Source organism: Triticum aestivum, chromosome 7A (assembly GCF_018294505.1).
Source record: "Triticum aestivum cultivar Chinese Spring chromosome 7A, IWGSC CS RefSeq v2.1, whole genome shotgun sequence".
NCBI classification, from domain to species: Eukaryota; Viridiplantae; Streptophyta; class Magnoliopsida; order Poales; family Poaceae; genus Triticum; species Triticum aestivum.
The window spans coordinates 3,139,208-3,156,741 of record NC_057812.1 but is presented as its reverse complement, the minus strand read 5'-3'; positions in this window follow the sequence as shown (position 1 = coordinate 3,156,741).

Sequence of the window (17,534 nt, the reverse complement as noted above, 5' to 3'; positions counted from 1 at the left end):
TTGAGGGACTCCAGTGCCCCTCTCAACCGCATCCCCCGCAGAGAGATACTACTGATCATGGGCTGGTGCCGACCTAAGTGCACGCCAGTACCAGAACTGATGCCACGCCAGTTGCAAGGCGTGGATGTGTTTCCGCATGATTGTAGGGCGTGCTGGCCTTGGTTGTCAAGGCTGGCTTTCTAGAACAGGAGAGCTCTTGCTTGTCCTCCGAGAACCGATGCGTCTGACACAAGTGCGTCGCAGGTGACCATCATCATCACGAGCATGATCATGGTGACGGAGGCAATCATCTTGGGTGGTGGCTCCATCTCCATGGCTACTAGCTAGGCTGGGAATTGGTTGTGATTCTAAGAGGAGATGGCAGAACTTTAAATAGTCGATCGGAGCACACCTCTGTACATATGTTAATGGAATACATGTCAAAGAATACAACAACTTAGGAACCGTTGCCGTGGAAGTCAAGACAGTAGAGAGTTACCATCAACCGTGGGCATGGAAGTCTATAGAACCTGCCATGCGTGCTTGATGGAGAGTATGCATGAGAGTTACGGTCAGCGGTGTGTATGTCTTTTTAGAAATGGAGGAGGACCCGGCCTCTACATCTGGACGATGCATGCAGCCATTTTATTAATTATTCGCACAAGACCTTACAAAGTCATACAAAAGTAAGGCTAAAGCCACCGTCTAGGCAACAACTGTCGCTACTCCTATCCAGTTGATGAAGGGATGCTGATAGTTTGGGCCTAATACCAAACAGACCTCGCAGCCAAACCTAATATCTAAGAGCTGAGGTCCCAACCAGGACATCTGCCGGTTCTCAAAAACGAAATCAAATGATGGCCGCGAATCAGGTAATTTCATTCCAAAAGATAGCTGATAGGAGCCGCTGCTGATCTTGGTATAGACTTTCTAAACTTCCAAACAAAGAGAAAAATACACTTTTCTGAATTTTGGGCCGTGACCGATAGCCAACGGGTAAACTGTATAACAGCCAACGGTATATTCGTGTTCCGTCCAGTTCTCCTCCATTGCTTTTGGCCCGTGACTATTCCATCGCTGTGTTCTTACCATGTACACGCGGTAACCTTGTGTTCGGCACCATCACCGAGATCGTCTTTGTCGGCTTGTCACTCTAGTGAATGGCGTAGTCGGACCGCATTTAACATTAACGTGGAAATCGGGCCCTTTTTCCCCACCCTATATGTGGGGTTAGGCAAGCCGACCCTTTCTCCTTTTTTTTGTTTAACATGGTGGTCGACGCGCTCGCTACCATTCTCAATAAGGCTAAGGCCACATGTCATTTTCGCGGTATCGTCCCTCATCTGGTGGGCGGGAGTGGGGTCCCCTCCTCCGGTGTGCCAACGACACTATCATGATGGTGGAAGGCTCAGGGGCCAATATCACAAACTTGAAATTCCTCCTCATCTTTCAACAAATGTCCGGTCTCAAGATAAATTTCGACAAGAGTGAAGTGATGGTGTTGGGCTATTCCCCTACCGAGCGCCAGAGTATTGCTGACCGCCTTCATTGTTAGCTTGGCTCCTTCCCCACGATGTACCTGGGGATACTCGTTAGTGACTCCCGGCTGACCGTCGCCGACTTGAGGCCGACAGTGGCCAAGCTCCAACATCGTATCGTGCCTTGGCACGGTAGGTGGCTGTCCAAGGCGGCACAGACGGTCCTCATCAACTCCTTGTTGTCCAGCCTACTCCTATTCATCATGAGTTTCTACAACCTTCATGAGACCCTTCATCATGAGATCGTCAATGTCCAGGCTACATTCTTCTGGGCCGGGGAAGGCGACAAGGAGAAAAATCGTATGGTCCGCTGGCCTGATATCTACAAGCTACGCAACCAGGGCGGACTCGGATCATGTCCTCCAAACGCATGAACATCGCCCTACTGACTCGCTGGCTATGGCGCATTGCCAATGGGGACGATGGCCTTTGGCTCGACATCATCCGGAATAAATACCTGCGCGGTCAACCGGTCGCCGTCTGTGAGCGTTTTGGCGGCCCGCCATTCTGGCAGTTTGTTCCTGCGCGGTCAACTGCTTCCCGTCCTCCACATCGGGACCTCCATCTCGACCGGATCCGGCGCTGCCACCTTGTTCTTCTTTGACTGGTGGACCGGGGATCTCCCATTTGCTGGCCGGTTCCCCGACTTGTTCTCCATCGCTATCGAGCCTAGGATCTCCATAGAGGCCGCCCTTATTGACTTAGGGCACCTCGCATTCCGGCAGCCATTTGGGCCTTCGGACCTTGACGCGTGGCATGAGCTCCTTGACTGCATCGCTCTGCATGAGACTGATGTGGATGTGGCGACGGATCCCATATCCTGGCGTCTAGAGACTTTGGGTATCTTTTCCACTAAATCCCTGTACCAGGCCATTGCACCCACTCCTGCCCCTCTGCCTCCAACTGTGTATGGGCCATTCGTCTGCGGCTGAAGATTAGGATCTTCTTATGGCAATGGATTCGGGGCCACATCCCCTCAGGTGTGGAGGTCCTCGAGAGGAATGATCCATGTGATGGGATGTGCCCCCTCTGCAGGACGGACGAGGACTCGAACCACATCTTCTTCACTTGCATGTCCGCCCAATTCCTTTGGAGTTACTTTCGGGAGGTGGTTGGTGGTTGTTGGTGTAACAACAACTTCCCCGACCTTTTCGCTAAAATCTAGGCCTCCCCTCAGCCTGGTCGCCGCATTAGGTGATTGGGGATTGGGGTCCTCGCTTGGTCGTTATGGACGGACCGCAATAAACTTGTGATCCAGCGTGTGCCTCTCCGACGTGCTACTGACGCGGTTTTCAAAATGTGTGGTTACTTGTAGCTTTGGCGGCCGCTTAGCCACCCTCAGGATTGAGACGCCATCAACACCATCATTGTTGATCTTCGCGTGATGACTCTCTACTTGGCGCTGCCGCTTCCTCCGCCACCTCCCGTTCCGGATTAGCTTCTTCGTTGGATGTGCCGCCATCTTTGTTTTGTTTTATTCTCAGGGCTTGTTGAGCTGGTGCCCTCAGCAGAACCCTTCTGTACTTTCATTTGTGCTACCGTGTGTGTGTGGTGTGAACATTTGTAGTATTGTTTGGCTCTGATGGTTTGGTTTATATATAAAGCGGGGCGATAGCCTTTTTCGGTAATGGCGTAGAAAGTTGAAGGTCGACAGTAGCCACTGCTGAATGGCTGATAGTAACAACTGCTGATTTTCTGATCTCTCCCAAGGTGTGTACTCAAGAAGTTGAAGGAAAAGGTGCGCAATTCTGAATTTTCAAAAAATGAGAAGGCTACTTTTCTGAATTTCCTGGGCAAAGGAGTGAATTATACAACAGCCATCGGTGTCCGCTTGCGATCCTGTGGAAGCCAATAGGCGTGTCCTCAGTCACTTTTGGGTGGCAACCATTACATGGTTGTCCTATCACTGTGTGCCTACAGTAACCTCATCTTCAACGCCATCGTTGAGACCGCCCGTGTCGCTTTAGATGAATGGCATAAAACTCTATACTGAAAGTTGAACGTTGACGTTGAATCCTCCGTCTGCCTTTGTTGTCTGTACTGAATGTTTGGATTTCCCCCGAGCAAATATACTTCCATAGTGGTAAATACAAGTCTTGGAAAAACATAGGGCTATCCATCACACACTTTTCCGGTTGGAAACTTTAAGTGTTGTATCCCACATAGTACCGTACAACACACTTTTACTATTAATAAGCGAGTATTAAGATCAGCAGCAGCTCCTATGAGCTATCTTTTCGGATGAAATTACCTGATTCACAGCCACCTTCTGATTTAGTTTTTGGAGAGCTGGCGTGTACATACACATCGGGCCCGTCGATGAGTGACCGCACAGGGCCCCCAAAATCGTGGGGGCACCATCGAGAGAAAAATCAGGACAGATCGCTTCCTTCGATTCCCGCTGAAAAATCGCTAAAAACCAAACCCGGGAAGCTAACCAACGTACGTGCACGTTAGTTGTGAGTCGTGGCTAGGTGTCCTTGCTGCCTATGGGCTGCTATATGATAGAATTTCAGTGGCCCAAAATAATAGCACAGAAGTGTAGAGGCTCAATGGCACGACAGAAGGCGAGAGCAAGTAGTTAACGAGTGGTCCTTCGGGAGCCTCACAACGATCAGCGCCACTTGACGCGCTCTCAGTCGCCCGCCACATGTCGCGCTCTGGGCTCTCTCTAGATTTTATTTTATTTATTTTTCCGCGCGCGTTTTTGTCTTTTTAAACGGTTTTTCCAGGTTTTTTCGACGTTTCGGTTTTTCACCGGTCATCCTTAACTTTTGAACTAAAAAGTTTTGCAAGAAAAAACGCGTTTTCTTTCTTTTTTGTGAGAGCCATGGTTTTGTTTTCATGAGAGTCGGGGTCGTGCCTCTCGGAAACGAAAAAAATGCGTTTTCTATTTTTTTCCCCTTCCACGAGAGGCACGGTTGTGCTTTCGTGAGAGACACGGCCGTGCCTCTCGGAAACGAAAAAATTAATGCGTTTTCTGTTTTTTTTTCTTTCGAGAGAGACATGGTTTTGCTGCACGGTTGTGCTTTCACGAGAGACACAGTTGCGCCTCTCGAAAACGGAAAAAAAAATCATTTTCTGTTTTTTTCCTTTCGCGAGAGGCACGGCTTTGCTTTCGCGAGAGGCATGGTTGTGTTTTCACGAGAGGCACGGCTGTGCCTCCTAGGAAATGGAAAAAGATGCGTTTTCTCTTCTTTTTTTCCTTACGTGAGAGGCACGGGCGTGCCATTTTCAGAAAGGGAAAAAACCCGTGCTCCGGTTCGGTTTTTTTTCCGTATTTTTTCGTGAAAAAAGTTCGTCAAAAACCTACCAACATGAGATCTAGTTTTGAAGTTCTCAACGCGAGGAATCTAACGGTGAAAACGGTTCGAGATTTGGACGCACGGTTTAAGAGATAAAATATTTTAAATAAACGAATCTACGAAAAAGGAAAAACTCCCAGGTTGCGACAAGTGACGCACATGCAGCGCACCACTTGTCGCAGCCTGGGAAGGTGGGGGTGTTCTTTGCAGTGAGTACTCCTTAACTAGTGATTTCGTCAGAAGGCAGGTGCAGTCGTCCGGGATCGCTCAATTCCTCGATTGCAGCCGAACAGGCAGCGAACTGATGTCTTGGTGATCTGCGAAGCACCAAACCCTAGCCCTACATGAGACCCAGCAGTCGTGTCGGTGCCGACGCCGGTAGTCGCCTCCGATCCGATCCCATTGCTGATGATCTTCCACTCTTCCTGCCGTGAAGATGCAACAATCGTGAACCACGGTTTTGTCCGTTCATTGCTTCAATCGGGATTGAGGAACACATCTACGAATTGTTTTTTAATCTCCAAGAGCAAGGTTCCTTTTTCAATTTATTTCCTTTGTATTGAAACTAGTGTTCGTTACTATTTGAAACTAATTAGAATTTGTTTGGTCAGTGATCACTTATAATTTATTAGGTTTTATTTCTGAATCTTCATCATGTCTACTAGAATTAGAAAGCATGAACACAAGAAAGACTCAATGGATTGACGAAAATAACACTTGAAAACGATGTCTTGAAGAAGATAAAGTATGAAGATATGATCAAAGATTTTATTTCAAGAAATATTAGACGGATGCTCCTTTTTTGTAGAACATCAGGTTTGTTTATTGCTTTATTATTCCTTTGTCTGTTTAGCATTAATATTTGATATATGCCTAAATAAGGTACACATAAAACAGACCTGAAATTATACAAGTGAGAGCATGCTTTACGCATACAAAATTTTCTGTTATGTGAATTGTTCGAAATTTTAGGCCACACTTTGGTTTCCCCCTGCGGCCCTGAATTTCTGGAGACGGCCCTGGTACACATATGAACAGATGTCACCACACCTGTGTACTTAGATAACGTCTGCTGAAGACTGAAGTTGTGGTGTATTAACGTCACCGCCTAATTTCTCACTAGCCGGTCACCAAAAGGTTAACCCACCTTAACTTTGTTTGTCCATGCATCTCAAAATGATCACACTCGTCTTCCATATGTAAGGAATCCTTTTTTGTATAGTTGCTTGCAACTTGAAGATACCGACTTTTCAAATTTAAGGCTTGTGTGGACCAAGGTTCGAATTAGGACTTCTTTGGCCAGCTGCAAGAAAAATCAAGGATCTGAATTGTGCAAGTATAGTAGAGAGAGAAAAGGAAAAATGATGTGATAGAAGGTTCATCTAATAATTCATGAATGTTAATCTTGTATTTTATAAATATTCAAGGTGTGTTATAAAATTCTCATTGTGCATATATAAAATAGAAGGTTGAGTGTGTATTAAAATAATGTTCAGCGTTTACTTAAAAAATGTTCGTGGTGTATTGACAAACATATGTTCATGCGTAATAAATTAATATTCATCCTATAATATCAAATTTTCAACATGAATTAAAAAAATATAATTTCAATTAAAAATGTTCATCTTTTTATTTTATAATAAACATAATGTCCAACATGTATTAATATGTTCATCATATATTTTGAAACATCATGTATTACAAAAATTATGAATTTGTCAAAAAGTTATATATTTTATAAGAAAGAAGCAAATATAATGTTCAAGTACTTTTATAATAAATAATCATACTTTTTGAAATTTAAAAGAAAAAAGTTCAAGGTGAAATAAATGGTCATGTACTTCAAAATTATACTTTAAAAAATGTTTGCATATCTAAAGAATTGTTCATATAACTCTTTGAAAAACATATGTTTTACCTGCCAAGAATAAAGAAATAAGGCAACAAATATAAAAGAAGAAGACAGAGTGACGGAGTCCTGTACCGGAGGTGGCTAAGCACCCGGGAGCCCGGCCTCATCAACTACAAATATCCGCTACGCCCAAGACAAGAAGCAAACCCTAGGAAGCGAACGGCCTTCGAGGCATCCAAGACAACTGGGCGGCAACGCCCTATATCGTAGCCTATATGCAGCAAGGATGATTCTGCAACCCGGCGACCATGCTGACCAAGCTGACGCCCTCTCGCAACATGTCTCGCACGCAGTCGCGCCACCATCGCATTACCCTTGCACTCACACACATCTTACAAATACCAACCCAAAGGAGAGTGGTCACACCAGAGCTAGCGGCAGCCATGGCGTTAGTGTGGAAAAAAGAGGATGAGCGGGGGGCGGGAGAAGAATGTGAGGATAAGGTTACTTGAGGAGAGATGCGGTATGTGGGGCCGGGCCTCGACCGTTAACCGAGCGATGCACAACATGGGTGGACGCGTGGCGCGCGGACGACGTGGCTAATTTCTGGATTAAAGTGTTTTCTGAAAAAAAATCAGCTAGATGAATCAAACTGTTTTCCAAAAAATAGGGGCACAGACCCCACATGGGCTAGCCCAATGTTTCGCCTGGGTGCGCTTCTCGCCATGTGGGTCGTTCCCGAACCAAACACACCCTAAATATGAGGTCTCCCCACAACAACAAACTACTAGAGGAGGAGGTCGGCCCATCATGATGCATGCAAGTAAGCTTTATTCACCCAGTCCAGTCAGCCCCCCACCCCCCATCATGATGCATGATCCTGATGGTCCGACCGCCGATGGACGACGAGGTGTGTAGCGGCTGGCAGCAGCCGAGCAACATGCAAATGCAGTCACTTGCATGTCGTCCATTGCCCGCGGCTTGGCGTGCCTCTTTACCGGGGGAGCGTCGTCGGCTCGATTCATCCTTGTCTTCAGCCCGCTGGAATCTTAACCGGGTCAACCAGCTTGCTTGCCCGCCAGGTGTTTGTCTTTTTGTTTTTGAAATGAAAGGGGTTTTCCCCAGCCCCATCTTTATTGAGCCAAGGCAAAAGCAACATCATCAGACTGTTAAACAACTCTCGGTGACAACCAAAAGTAACTGTCACAGAAACAGAAACTTAACAGGGTTTAAAAACAAGTATCCCTATAACATTTTCCAACAAGTATCCCTATTACATTTTCCAACAAGTATCCCTATATACTTATGTGTTTTGGGTGAATTACACAAATATCACCTGTTCTAAAAAATAAAATATTCGTGTATTTTAAAAAGTATTCGTGTATATAGAAATGTCATGTCTATTTTTTGCATGGATGTTCATGTCTATTTGCAAAATTCTTTTCGTATAACAAAATATAACATACCAAAGAGATATATTCTTGTATTTTAAAAAAATGTTCTCGTATAACAAAAAAAAACCGTGAATATAGAAGATGTATGTGTAACTTAAAAACAGTATTCCATGATTTTCAATATATAAAATTGTATGTAAAAATGTTCATCATATATTAATAAAATCAATGTGTATGTAAAAAAAATCTCAATGCGCCTTTTTTAAAATTTCATCGTGTGCTTAAAAAAAATCACGTAATTCATAAATATTAATCATGTGTTTTATAAATATTCAAGGTGTATTATAAAATGCTCAGCGTGTATATATAAATGGTTGGCTGTGTATTAAAAAAATATTCAGCATTTATTTAAAAACAATTCATGGTGTATTTACAAATTGTTCATACTTGATTTTTTTTCATTATACATGGAAAACTCATGATTGTGCATTCCTGAAAATATTCATCATTTATTAACAAATGTGCATGTTTAATAAATAAAAATCGTCTTATAATACTAAATGTTCAATATGAGTTAGAAATTTAATGTGTAAATGTTCATCTTGTAATTTAAAATAAAAATCATGTTAAAAGTGCATCATTATTTAGAATTACTCATAGTGCATTTCTAAGATGTCCAACGTGTATTAATATGTTCATCATATATTTTGAAACATCGTGTATTAAAATACTATGTATTTGTCAAAAGGCTTTATATTTTTTAAGAAAGAAGCAGGTAAAATGTTCAAGTACACGACCAAAGTAAGAATTGAAACACTATAATAGATTTATTTATCTCAAGAATATCACTCCCTAACTCCACCCCAGTTCTACTAGCTACATAGGAGAAGCACTGGAAGAATGGAAGACAATTGGAATCTGTAAATTACCTTGGTGCCATCTTCCTTCTTCTGACCGTCTAAACCCGCCATTCCTTCTATATCCTCTTTAGAACTTCTCCTGTTCATCTGATCTATCACCTGAGCGCTCAGACCATGTTTCTTAGCAAAATATTTTGCACCCTCGGTGTTAGCAAAATATTTTCCTTGTTCATCATCATGTTGACCACCATCAACTTGTAATGCACAATGAAAATTGTCACATGCATGCGTGAAGAGGGAGTATATATAACTCAACAACAATATTGGATCAAAGTACTAGCAATCAAGCAACAGAAGATGCATATATCCCTTAATTACTAGACTCACCAGTAGAAATGGCATTGGGCGGCGTTGTCATTGATAACATCGCATCAGTAGGTGATGGCACAGGGCTCTCGAAATTCTTCGCAGGCTCACTTTCAACATCAACCTCTTCGGCAATCGTATCGGTAGCTATTGATGCAGGGCTAGTTTCTATAGCAGGCTCACTTTTCATTAGTTCCTGATCATCAACCATCCTAGAAGTAACAACTTGCACTGCACAAAAATAAGAATGGAATGGGACATCACTTAATTACCGGTCTCTTTAGTTGAAATCACATTGGGCGGTGTTGACACTGATGACATAGTATGAGTAGGTGCTGCTGGAGGTTCCCTTTCCATGTTAACCTCTTATATCGTTGTATCAGTAGTTGTTTCTGCAGTGATAATTTCTGCAGCTGGCTCACTTCCCATCGACTTTGTCTCATCAAACAAGAGCTTGGGATGTCTTGGGTGTTTCTTTGTCACTCCTTTCCACTCCTATTTTATTTCATCACTCGCTGCATCATGTACGGCGTCCTCCTTAAGACGTGGCAGGGACTAGATTGTGCGGCTAAAGCCATTTGTATCCTTACTGCAGCTGGCGGAACTCGAGGCGAGGCAGAGCTCCCTCTTGTATTTCCAGCCCGGCCAGGATTTCCACAACGACAAATAGGCACTGCAGGCTTCTGAGTGCCGGCCTCTCGGTGTGACGGCAACTATCATCGTCTGGCCAGACACAGGTGACTATTTCACGGGGATGCCAGAACACTTCAACGAGAAAGAAGAACAAAACCGGTAACGAGGGCAACGATATAGTGAGCATGTGCATGACTCAGGAGGATACCGGCACACCTCGGGTTTTGTAAAGTATCACGAAACAAAGGGAACATCACATGATAACCAATGATTCACTTGAATGTCACTCCTGTAATCATAGGGATCGATATGGACGTCCACAGTTTCGTTATTGGTCATTGAACGAAGGAGTTTCGTTCATGTCTATGTTTTACTGAACCTACGGGGTCACAAGCTTAAGATATTCACGATCTGCTGAGTCTTAGTAGGACGAGAACATCGAGGATTTATTTTTAAAATTGTTTCATTAATATTCAGAATAGTTCCGAGAGAAACCAGACGCGTTTCAGGGTCACCAGAAGGGTTTCAGAGTTTATCGGGCAATACCAGATATTCCCGATAAATAATATATAGGTCAAAAATGTTTACGGTGATGTTAAATTAATAATAAAATTCTTTAATAATTAATTAAATATCAACGGGTCTTAAAAGGCCAAATGGTGGAAGACCACTTGGGCCACTTGGGCCCAAGAAGGGTGGCGCCCCCTTCTCCCCATGGAAAGGGGAGATGGAGGCCGAATTGGAGGTGGCCCCCCTCCTCCTTGGTCGGCCAAGGGAGGGGACTCCTCCCCCCCCCCCCTTGTGGCGCCCCCTCCTGTCCTCTCCTAACCTATATATACTTGAGGTATTGGCCCTTTTCTATACACAAGTTTTCGAGCATCCTATAGTTCATCTAGTTCTAGTTCTACTTAGTCCTAGTTGACTAATTAGAGATAGACCTAGTTCCTCTAATCCTAATAATTAGAAGTCCGGTGTGGTTCTAATCTCCTCCCTCTAATTCTCCGACCACGATTAGCCCTGGACGGGGAAGCTCTGCCGGATCGTTAAGACCGTACGCTTGCAACCAAGTAGAGAGGTCGTGCTTTCGGTCTTTCATTCGAGGGTTTGTTTGAGGCTGATTCACGGGATCTTCATAAAATTTCGAGGGATTCCAAGTCCAATCTACAATAACTCATCTAATTCCTTAGCAACTCCGAAGTCGATAACGATCGTTGATCCAAACCCTATTTGCATTTTCATATTGTTCGGGGTGTTCGTAGGGCAATTTTTTTGTTTTCTACTATGTTTCCCAACACAAAGAACTAATGGAGCCATATTAGATTTCATCTCTGGCCCGTCATCGTTAGTAACTTCAAAAAGTTCATTCTGAAAGTCCTGGAAGTAATCCCAAAACACCCCATCCAAACAAACCGTAGCATGAAAGATCGTCTTTTCTTTGCCCGCGCTAGACATGCAATGCTCATGGACGATCTATGTTTTCTAAAGAGCCTACCCTACCCGGTTCCTTGTCGATACTCATATTACAGGCAGTGGATCAAATTCACGTGAGACATTTTCATCAATGCCATGAAGGATTACAATGGATGGCACCCGCGGTACAACCGCTCTGGACAGATAGGTTATATATGGTGGGTGCATTATGTGTTTGTGTATGTGTTTGATTCATCGTTGTTTCTGATGGAGACCCCCTATGACAAAAGAAAAATAAAATGCGTCAGAAATGCGGTTTCACTCTTTTGCATCTAAAGGGGTGCCCAACTGTCTTTTGTGATATAAAGTATATATATGAGAAGCTTAAGCACACGGTTAGTTCGCAAATTGAGTGGGACGCATCCAGCTGGGCTCGGCCGGTGTCATGCAACACATATCTATGATGTTGCTTTCTGAAGGGTTACCGCTGGAGGGTTGATGCGTAATGTTTTGATGCATACATTATGCAATATAATTTTTACATGCATATTTTGCTAAAGATTGTGATATTAATTTAGTGTTCTACTTTATTTTGATTTTTAGCCAAATTTTATTTGAATTTCGGTCAATTCCAAAAGTAATTTTTGGTTTGTGATTTTTGTCTGAAATTTTTGGGACTTTTTTTAAATCGAGTTTCGCATTTCGCGCACGACCGGCAAAAAGTTGCAAAACAGAATTCAAATCTTGTTACAAACATAAACCCAAGTGAAATAATGGCTTGATTATGTATTATTAGTAAATATAGTGAGACTAATACAATTTCCTAGGATATGCACTAAGAAAATCTCTTCACTTAGTATTTTTGTTTTGTCATTATAGTATTTAACACTATGACTATTTGCAAATTTAAGTAGTCATAATGCACAATGTTTAACTTATTTTACGGCAAAACTAATTAATATCTCAATATTCATATGTGGTTTTTCACATGAAGATCGATCCGAAGACAGTTTACATTTTTTTTATGTAGAATGAATTAAAGTACACATTTTTGTACTTAATTTTTATATTTTAAAAATTATTTGAACAAATAATGATTACTAAATATTATTTTTGTTACTATAAATATAGCAAACGACAAAATAACAATATTAATATAATTATATTTTTTACATTTAAGTTGCGTATCACAAAATCTTTTGCTTCTGCCAAATTTAAAATATGCATTGGTACATAATTTTCCTTGAATTAATTATTTTTTGACACTAGTATAAATTATATAGTGTGTAAGTTTATATATTAGTGTGTATATGTATGTGTTCGTGTATATTTTATTATCTAAATATCGTGGTAGATAATTTCAAATCATAAAATCTATGTAATATTTTAATAGTATCTTTGAGTGTATTATTTGGTAAGCATATTGATAGAAATTTTAGAGTTAAGTGTATAAGCTGAAATAGTATATCTCAAAATGAAAAAACCTTAGGTATGTATTTAGAACCTAATGAGATGTTCTTTTTTGGAAAGAAAATATAATGTTAGTTGTCTGGTCATGATTTTATGGGCAAGCACAAGCCACCAAAGATGATAAGAATACCATGCAATGCATCAAACTTTTATACTCAAAATTCAAACACATAACATATTTTGATACATATGTCCTCATATGAAAAAGGAAAGCAAGACTTACCTTGTTTGTTTTACTACTCAGAAGTAACTGATAGTAACATGCAGCGATACAGACAAACTAGGGTGATGAAAATCATTAGAGTGCAATGAGAAGCAACAAAACTTATTCTACTCCAAAACTACGAGAAATTAACAACTACCAGCTGGATGGAGTGAGGCTATGAGCTCTGAATGAGCAGTGGAGCATTTGCCGGATGGACGCATCAGTAGTCAGACACCACACTCACCAGGTTTTGCGTTTTAAGGCCTTGTACAATGCAAGACGTTTAGGGCATGTATCTTCAAATGCAGGGCGCTAGCAGGTGGCACCTGGATCAAATTCCCATCCAAGTAGTTATGTCGGATAATCCTGGAGTCTGCCTTGGCATCGGCGCAAAGGAGGAGTCACATGCTTGGAGGTTTTCCTTGTTGCACGAGATAAAATATTGAAAGCAACATCAGCTGTTTTACGAGTTTGTTAGCGCCTGTATTAGCTGCTAGCGCAGATTGAGGGAACCCTTACGTGAATATTTAATCTTTTTGTATATATTTTTTCTCTAAAGCGTCTGTATTGTTGGAAATATGAGCAATTTACCGAATGATTTTATTAATAGAAATATTAGATAAAACATGAGTAATATAATAGAGATAAAACAAGTCATGTAATTTGACAGAGAGAAGGTAGGTAGCATCTGCATATATGAACTAGAACCGAACACATCTAGAACAGACACTAGAGCAAGAAGTTGTGACAGAACCTCTAACAGGAAGAGTATGAGAACGTACGGAACAGGAGCAGATGCACCGGTCTTGGTGTCGGTGTCCTCGCCAGCCATGTCGTCGAGGAGATTGTCGACGTCGGGGAAGAAGTCGTCGTTGTCCGGGGCGTCCGTGTCGAAGAGTATGAGAACGTACGGAACAAATGTCGTCGAGGAGAAGTCAGTAGTCACGCTGAGCGCTCCCCAAAAACCTTATCACAGAAATTTAGACATCGGCTCGGCTCATTCACGCAACCCGCGGTGCGGCGCGTTGGGGAGGGCGGTGGATGAGGAGCGCGCGTGGATGTCCCTCTTGTTCTAATCCTCATACATGTGGAGAAAGAGCCTCCCTTATAAAGAGGTCCAACTCTCTCTAAACTAGCAATGTGGGACTAAACTTTAGTTCCACCTCTTGCCTTGCACGAATGGGCTGTGTGGGCCTCTAGGATTTATTAGGAATTTATGAAACTGTTATTGGGCTAGGCCCAAATAGACAAAATTCCAGCATATATAAGCGCCTAGCATTGTAAATGCTCTTAGGGGAGGTGTTTAGTAATAAACCCATCTTTGTTTAAACACCGGTGCTTATTTGTACGGGGTAAACGCTTAATTAGGTGTCTTTCTTGTAGAAATAGACATTGTTACTTTAAAAACACCGGTTTATTTTTCTAAGCACCTTACTAAGCCCATATCATTGTACAAGATTTAAGTGTTTTTAAAGGAGGCTACTTTCCATGTCCATTCACATCTTTCAGTGCATTGTTTGTAAAGGCTTCCAATTTGCATACTGTGTCAAATAATGAACGTAAACACATGCGAAGCCTGTCTCCCCTGTAATGGTGGCACCTTGCATGCCAGTGTTGACAACGTGGCGTGTCACGACATGCGGGCATCTCTCCGGAGCAGAGGAGTAGAGAGAGAGATGCCGGAGAGGCGGCGAGCAAATGGTTTCGTCGGCGGATGGCGGCGGAGGGTGCCGCGCATTGGCACCAAACTGGCCCAGAGCTCGAGCGGCGGCACTTACGGCGGCTTGATACCGTGGGCTCTACTAGATAGGGTTCCTGTTGTGGCCGGAAGGAGGAAAATTGTCAGGGCCCAAGACGACCTCACGCATGAATTGAACCACAAGCTACAGGGAAGTATTCAAAGTTGAGAAAACAGAGCAAAAGCAAACTACAGGCAAAGCAGACTTCAGAAAACAGAGCAAAAGCAGAGCCACCAGAAAAGAAAAACTTACCAATATGCACTTGTTTGGAGAGCAGAGCAGTTGAATACTCGGTGGCCATTCGCGCGAGCACACGTGGACGTGGGGATGTCTCTCCGGAGCAGAGGAGCCGCGAGAGAAAGATGGCGGAGAGGCGGCGAGCCAAAGTTTCTGACGGCGGCGATGGCAGAGGTCGCCGGCGTCCGGCGCCATCCCATTCCTGGGCTCTAAGTCTTGGATCTGTAGTTACCACTTACCAGCTAGGTTCCTGAATCTTGACACTATCGAGGTTCAGGTTTTTAGTTTTTGGATCGCAACACACTCTAGTGGGGGGTACTCTTTGCTCAAACAAAAAAGAATAGCATCCCCTCTTCTGTTCAGGAGGAGGAAGATGAAGTCGCTGGAGCAGAGCAGTCTCCATTTTTTCTTTTCTTTCTGAACAAGACATTCACTTGCTGTACCAATTCTTAGTGCAGACATACAAATATATATAAGACATGACAGTAGCTCTAATACATGATTGATTCTGGATAGATGATTGACAGCATTGATTGCTTGGTTCATCCGGAAACCAAAAGAAAATATAAACTCTGTAAAGAAAAGAAGTCTGCAAAATGTAGGAACATATAACAGTGACTGGAACTGAATAAAGGACAATCGTAAGGTTCTACGACATTCAGACACGTCAATGTCGACCAAAACCAAATACTACTCCCTCTGTAAACTAATATAAGAGCGTTTAGATCACTAAAGTAGTAATCTAAACACTCTTATATTAGTTTACGGAGGGAGTATATGACAACATACATTACTTGGTGAGCTTTGTTAAGGCTGAGAGCCCACCGAATTGGGATACAAGAAAACTAACTCATTTACTAGAAGCAAAAGTATAGGAGGAGGAACTTATCCGTAGAATTAGAACTTGGTCACTTCAGGGGACAGCCATCAAATAATTAGAAACTGATAACAGAGGTTCCTTATCGTCTACACTTGAGCAACTAATCCAACAGCCATCTATTTTTTAACAATTCCAGTAAACTTGAGAAATTGAACTAGACAAATCATTGGAAGAAACAGAAAACAACCTGAATGTTCAGTGTGCGCTTAGTCACACTCTACAAGTATTTAGAAACAAGGTCCAAAACAGTCATCACTCTTCGAGACACATCACTCGACTTGCTAAAAGGAGACCATCCAGAGGGTCTCTGTTCTAAGGTACGGTTCATTGAGACATGGACCTTGTTCTATGCAAACATATACGAATGGAGCGAGTGTGTTAATGTACTATATGACCCTTATCCAGAGCTCGAATAAGTGTTGGGTCTGTGTATATGATCCAGAGCTTGAGTGTGGTGCCAGTTAAGTTTCCTGATGCAGTAGATTCGGCTTCGTAGATCGAGTATCAAATATCACGCAGTCTAGTGTGTATTCTCCTTGCCAACGAAAAGAGAGTTATCAGCCGCCATTAACGTGAGAAGGCAGCATCTTCGTCTATGCTCTATTCGGAAGGAGGAAGATAGTCTAGTGCGACACCTGAAACCACAACCTACAGGCAAGTGTTCAGGGTTCAGAAAGCAAAGCAAAAGCAGAGGAAGCAACAGGCAAGCTAGTGTTCAGGGTTCAGAAAGCAGAGCCAAACAGATGAAGCGCACTTACAGTATGTATCTATATACGCATCAGTTCTGATTGTCCATGCTTGTCCACTGCTTTCCGCCTGCACAAAGCTCGCTGATAACCCACTAAGTCGAGTCAGCAACTTAAAATACAGACAAAATTAACAGCATCATCATCGAGGTAAGCACAAAAGGAATCCTCATTCGGTGAACCAAATCTGAACAATCATAACACAGAAGGGATCCTCTAGAAGCCTGAATTTTTTGCTAAGAGATTCCTTCTGTCTGATGGTTGTTCAGATTTGGTACACCAATCTGAGCCTTTTGTTTGGCAGGCTGCGCGTCCTTTATGAAAACACGTTTAGTATTTGGATTCTGCAGCACGTGCTGGAAATGTTGTTGCAGAGGCTGACCCTTGTTCTCGGGATAGATGAGAGAATGTTACCAGTTGTCAAAGATGCAGCTTCACTGGCTATGTTAGATCTCGCCAGTTCCATCGTTACAGAGTTTACTTCACTTGCTGGAATTATGGCACGCCATTGTGCTTGGAAGGACGGTCTTCCAGAACAGATTGCACAAGCACTGTTTGAGGTATCACAAACAGCAGCTAAAGTGAGAAATCATATCGTTCAAGTTTAATGTGCACTATTTGAGGTATCGCAAACAGCAGCTAAAGTTACAGAGTTTACTTCACTTGTTGTTCTTGGAGGGATGGTCTTCCAGAACAGATTGCACATGCACTGTTTGAGGTAACACTTCCAGGATTCTCTGGTGATGCGTTTCCAAAAACAGATGCAGGTATCACAAACAGCAGCTGAAGTAAGAAATCATATCGTTCAAGTTTTATGCGCTTAGCACCTTTGCTGAAATTTATGGAAGCGTCCTGCGTTTGTTGCTGACGGTCTTGCTCTGTGGAATTGTGGATACTTGCTCTGTTCACCGCTCTTGCAG